A 6540-nucleotide genomic window follows, 5' to 3' on the forward strand; every position below is an offset into this window, starting at 1 on the left:
AAAGAACCCTTGAAGAACCATCTTTTTTAAGTGTATACATCAAACTCTTCTGTTTCTAAACAGTGAGGGTTTTTCCCTGACATTGGCCCTTTAATGCTCATAAATCCAATCTAAAGAAAGAAAAGTCATGAAATGGCTCCGATTTTCATCTCAGCACTAGAAGGTATTAATTCTTAAGAAAGAGGAAAACAGGAAAATTTTAAAAATACACATTTTGGTGTGTCACACAGACGGAACACTATTCATATGAAATATTTAGGGAAAAATATATTTTCAAAGCTAAATTGTTTTGCTTGTGAAAGGCCACTCAGACTAAGTTATCCACTTATTATTAATCCCACAACAGGGAAATTCATCTCTGCATTTAACACACCTGTTCAGTGAAATACCCACACACACACACACACTACGGGGCAGTGAGCACGCTTGTCCAGAGAGGTGGGCAGCCCTATCCACAGCGCCGGGAGAGCAGTTGGGGGTTAGGTGCCTTTTTCAAATGTACTTCAGTCATGTCCTGTAAGCTCAGGGGATCGAACCAGTGACCTTCCGGTTCTTTAGTAAAGGGAATGGTTCTGTTTAGAACCTTAAGTTCCATATAGAACCGTTTCATGTTTAAATGGTCCTTTGGATGGTGAAATAGTTCTTCAGACTGATAGAGAATGTGTTGTCAAGATCTCTACATAGAACCTTTTTGAAAGTAGTTCTATATAGCACCAAATGGTGACATTTTAACAATAGCAGAACCCTTTTTGGTGCTATATAGAACCATAAGCAACACATTCTCTATCCATCTAAAGAACAATTTCACCATCCAAAGAAGCATTTGAGCATGAAATAGTTCTATATTGAGCTCAGGGTTCTGAATAGAACCATTCCCTTTACTTAAGAACCCTTGAAGAATCATCTTTTTTAACCCCATTACACAGCCAGGCCCCGCTGGCAGGCCCTAAGCTTTATTACACACTTCTATAACTATAGAATAGCTCAAGCACTTTGCACTGAAGTTGCTGTAGTAGCAGAATAATAAGCCTTAGTATGTAATAGGCCTGAGATTTTAAGGGGTTAAGAGTGTATTCTAAACCTCTAAAGCCTTAAACAGGAACAGGCCAAATCTTAATAATAAAAGTTATGAAAAATTCTTCACCATACATCCATCATAGTCCTGCAGGGTACACTCACTCCCCCAGATGGCTTGTAAATATTAGATTAGACCACCAATGACACACCACACAGCACTGTGACTCATGATGGAACAGATGATCTATGATGAGTTTTGATTAACACACAACTCAAAACTGACCCTGAAATATGTGATACAATGACATGTAACCATGCTGCTTTAAACCTCAAACTGTATTAGGCTGATCAGAGAACATAAACCAGGCTGCATTTATCACCTAGCACACTAAACAATATACAGTCCTGCTCAAAAGTCAGACACCATTAATTCCAGTTAAAGACCAGTTAAAATAGCCATTATGTTCAAGCATCAAGAAAAAAAGCAGAAAACATAACAGAAAATCACATAGAGGCCAAACGAATAAACATAAGATCATTTTTTTCAGTGTTTAGTGTGTCCACCCTTCACCTTTGTTACAGTCTGCATTCTTTTCAGGAGACTTGCTTTCAGCTTTTCAGAGAAATCTGCAGGGATATTTTTCCACATCTTCAAAGTTCAGTCTCAGAAGTTGCTTGCATTTCCTGCTTCATATGATCTGACTGATCAGTCCATAAAACCTCCACATCTCGTATGTCCAGTTTTGATGTTCGAGTGCAGATGTTCTTTTTTTTTGTCCATCTCCTTTTCTCAGTGAGGTTCTTCTTGACAGCTACACATCCTTTCAGACCCATAGTGCTGAGTCGTCTTCTCACAGTGGGAGGATGGACAGAAACACCTGTGGATGTTTTCTGTTCTGAAGTAGGAGTGGAGCTTGATTTTCTCCTCTCTTTTAATTATTTTTTGAACTCCAGTTTTGAACACTCCTTTTTTCACTTTCTCCATCTACATGAAAGTGGACTATTTTATGCCTAAACTCCTCAGAAACATCTCCTGTAGTCATCTTAGATGCACATGAGAAAAGAAATTGAGGGCAGCTAAGGTGTGTTTGGGTAGTTGCTTGTGTGAAAGATAGTGTCTCTTTGAACATGGCACTAGGTGGAGTGTGGACAAATTAAATACTGATAGAGCTGGTATATGTAGATATTGAGAATTCTGTATAATTCTCTGTTAAAAAATATGTTTGCTTTTTTCTTACTCTGAAAATGGCCATTTTGACTGGAAATGAAAGGCCCTGACTTTTGCACAAGTCCTGTATTTGTCCTGTATTTCTTCAGATGGATAGACAATGTGTTGTCTAGATGTCTACATAGAACCTTTTGAAAGTGGTTCTACATAGCACCAAATGGTGACATTGTAACATAGCAGAATCTGAAGAACAATTTCACCATCCAAAGAAGCATTTAAGCATGAAATGGTTCTATATAGAGCTCATGGTTCTAAATAGAACCATTCCCCTTACTTAAGAACCTTTGAAGAATTTTTTAACCCCATTACATGGCCAGGGCCCGCCGGCAGGCCCAAAGCTTTATTACACACTTCTATAACCTAAGAATAGCTTTAGCAGTTTGCATTGAAGTCCCTGTAGTTACTGAATAATAAGCCTTAGTATGTAATACGCCTGAGATTTTTAAGAGTGTATTCTAAACCTCTAAAGCCTTAAACAGCTCATGGTTCCAAATAGAACCATTCCCCTTAGTAAGAACCCTTGAAAAATCATCTAGAAAATGAGAAACGAGATGAAAGGCCCTGACTTTTGCACAGTCCTGTCTTTGCAATAGACTCTGCATCCCAATACTTACAGTTAAAGCAACAACACCGTCAAACCTGATGTTACAGCATCAAAACAGCCCTGAACCTTTTGACAACTTTAATATGACGTTTACATTGAACAGCTCAGGTACAGTGGTGTGTGGTAAAGACTTGCCTGTGCTCTTTACACTGGCTGGAGTCAATCTGGGTTGGTAAACTTTTCTACAATGAACCATTTAACATCAAACCACTCTAAATGACCCTGGATTACATCTCAACAATTGAATTTGGAAAAATAGGTGGAGTTGCCCTTTAAGTAGCATTTTAAATAATGTATTTTGTTGAGCATGGATGACATATGCTGTATCGTTGATGTATGCTGGACATACAGCATTAAAAAAAACATCATTAGCAATTGAAGGTGTGAACCACTAGATGGCAGCAACGTATCGGTGCAGAAAACAGCAGCGTTTCTGTATGAGGTTATAGTAATACCTTACAAAACACATAAATTAAATACATTTATTTAGCACTATGTAGACCTGCTGAAGCTGAATATCTGGATATTTTACATAATAATTGAATTTCAGACAATCACTAGGCTGCTCTCAACCTTTAAGACCAGTTAGCATAAGTAACCAATTATGCTAACTAGCCAGTACATTCCAGTCAGCCACGCCTTTATAGTGGCAGCTTTGATGAACCTTTTTGAAAGATACTGTGGGTATAAATGGGTATTCTGGCTAATGGGGCCACAGTAGGCTATCCCTGTCTTGTTTGTTTGCAGGATTAGACATTTCTGAGCTGGATATCAGGCCATGGAGCAGGGCTAAAGATGTGAGATGACATCTCCTCTCGCTACAGAGAAGATGTGGGTACACCTAGCGCCCCTGTCACAAATGCTAAGGGGAGTTAAGGAAGTGCACCATGAAAATAGTGGAGAGCAGGCAGGCGGGCAGCCTGTGATTGAGGCTGTGCTGAGGCACTGGAGCATTCTCGGCCTTAGAGCCGGAATTAGCGGGCTTAATTTGTCCAGGAGATCAGCTTGAGCGTGCTCTCAGTCAGGCTGAAATGTTCAATTTAGTTAAGCATACTGAGGTTCTTTCACCAGAACTAGGTCTACAACACAAATATAGCCATTTTATTTTCTACCCAAAATGGCCAAAGAACCCACACATGTATTCTGAGTTTTAACATGTAATGCTGGTAATAATAAAAGCAGAGATTTTTCCAAAACATTCCAAACAAAATAAAAAATGTGGGTACTATTTTGCCTTACAACCTTTACGCATGTACATCTCCCCAGGACCAGCTTTTAAAAATATGTTTTAGACCCAAACCTTATCTCAAACTATTATAAAACATTGTTTCTGGCATCATGTAATCTGTTTGTTTTCATTTAGTGTAATAAGTCTTAGTGTTGTAGCTTTTAGAGGCTTTAAACACTTCAAACGTTTATTTCTTATCACCAAAACTGTGAACAATTATAACTCATAATTCACATCAAACTACTCTGAATGACTTTGATTAATAATTTAATTATGCAGAATTTGGTGGAATTTCCCTTAAATGTGCACTGAAAGCTCCGATGTTATTTGAACTTAAATAGTCAAAATATAATTACTTTTTTTCCTCACTCTATCCTGCAGAAGTCCAGAGAGGCCATGAGCTGTTTTCTTGATTGTTATCTTGAGATAACAAGTTAATTATTGTGTGATCTCAGGATAACAACTTTGTTATCCTGAGATCACAAGATACTTAACACATTATCTCAAAATAACAACTTTGTTATCTTGAGATTACAAGCTAACTAACTCATTATCTCAGGATAATGACTTTGTTATCTTAAGATCACAAGATGTTTAACTCGCTATCTCAAGATTACAACTTTGGACAACTTTGTTATCTTGAGATCACAAGTTACTTAACTCATTATCTCAACAATTTTGTTATCTTGAGGTCACAAGACACTTCACTCGCTGTCTCAAGAAAACAACTTTGGACAACTTTGTTATCTTGAGATCACAAGATACTTAACTCATTATCTCAACAATTTTGTTATCTTGAGATCACAAGATACTTCACTCGCTGTCTCAGGATAACAACTTTGGACAACTTTGTTATCTTGAGATCACAAGATACTTAACTCATTATCTCAACAATTTTGTTATCTTGAGATCACAAGATACTTCACTCACTATCTCACGGTAACAACTTTGGACAACTTTGTTATCTAGAGATCACAAGCTCCTTAACTCATTACCTTAAGATAACAACTTTATTATCTTGAGATCACAAGATAGTTAACTTGTTATCTCAAGGTAACAATCTTGAAAATTATAACTACCTCATCATGGCCTCTCTGGACTTTCGTACTATCCAGGCAAGTTCAAGTGTACTGGTTTTTGTGAGAAGAACAAACTCAAAAAGACAAGAAAATCGAGAGTTTGGGGTCGAGTCACCCAGAATTCCAAGTCAGTCAGTTGATTCTGTTTATTAGTTATTATTTTTCCTTCAGATGTTGTTTTCAAACAGACATGTTCACGTTATATAAATGTTAACTATAACTTTGAATGTACTTTACATGTTTTAGGCATCCCAACCATGAATGTGTTTAGTGTCTCTGCTGACTAGTCAGTTTGGTTTTATCAATACAACTGAAACGACTGCAGAGTCAGTAGGTTTTCTTAGATTTGACATAAGAGCAGGCCTATGTAACTTTGAGAACTCTTTTAGAAAGAGCTTTTTTGTACATCTCAGCTTGTGATCATTATAATTATGTCAATTATGTGAAAATAATGAATTTAAACAACATAGTAGTTACTTAAGCTTAGATAATCAAGTTTCTGCAACAGGATAGTTTTTGTCATTTATACTTAAACTTTGTTAATTAAGCTTAAAAGTTTGAAAACTTAATTTGGGGCAATGAGTTACCTTAAAAAGTTTGAGTAAACTGAACTTGTCAGGGTTTACAGTGTTTAGTTTGTCCCCACATTTGCTGCAGTAACAGCCTCTACTCTTCTGGGAAGTCTATGTACTGTTGGAAGACTGCTGTAAGCATTTGATTGCATTTAGCCACAAGAGCATTAGTGAGGTCAGGTATTGATGTTGGATGATTAGCTCTGGATCATAAACGCCACTCCGACTCATCCCAAAGGTCTTGGATGGAGCTCCATCACTCCAGAGAACGTAGTTCCACTGCTCCGCAGCCCAGGGATTTGAGACTTTATACTCTCTAGCCAACTGTTGGCTTTGAGCATGATGACCTATGGCTCATGTACAGCTCTGGGATGTCTTTTTCTATTGGTTAAAGTAGCTGAATTCATTAGAATATACAATTAGGAGGGGCGTCTACAAACTTTTGGACATATAGTGTAGATCCAGAATCACTGCCAATTGTCTGTAACATATCACTGATCTACAAAAGTCACGTGGCATAAGGGGTATGTTCCTTAGGATTGTGTAGATTTGAGCTTTTAGGACACCTTTTAAACATGGCTTGAATTTCCTAGAAGGTACCTGATACAAGAGTTTTCTACGGTGTATGAGGGACTGTTCATTTCATATTTCATATTACATATCTGCTGCTGGCCACAAAAGGATAAACGGAGGAAATAAGAGGGGATGGGGAAGGGAAAACAGCATCAACTTCAGAAATTAGGCACTAAGCAATAAAGCAAAAGGGGGGAAAACTGCTAGAGAAAAAACAATCCAGGCCAATTTCTCGCTGG

Source organism: Colossoma macropomum, unplaced genomic scaffold, assembly GCF_904425465.1.
Source record: "Colossoma macropomum unplaced genomic scaffold, Colossoma_macropomum, whole genome shotgun sequence".
In the NCBI taxonomy this organism is placed as follows: domain Eukaryota; kingdom Metazoa; phylum Chordata; class Actinopteri; order Characiformes; family Serrasalmidae; genus Colossoma; species Colossoma macropomum.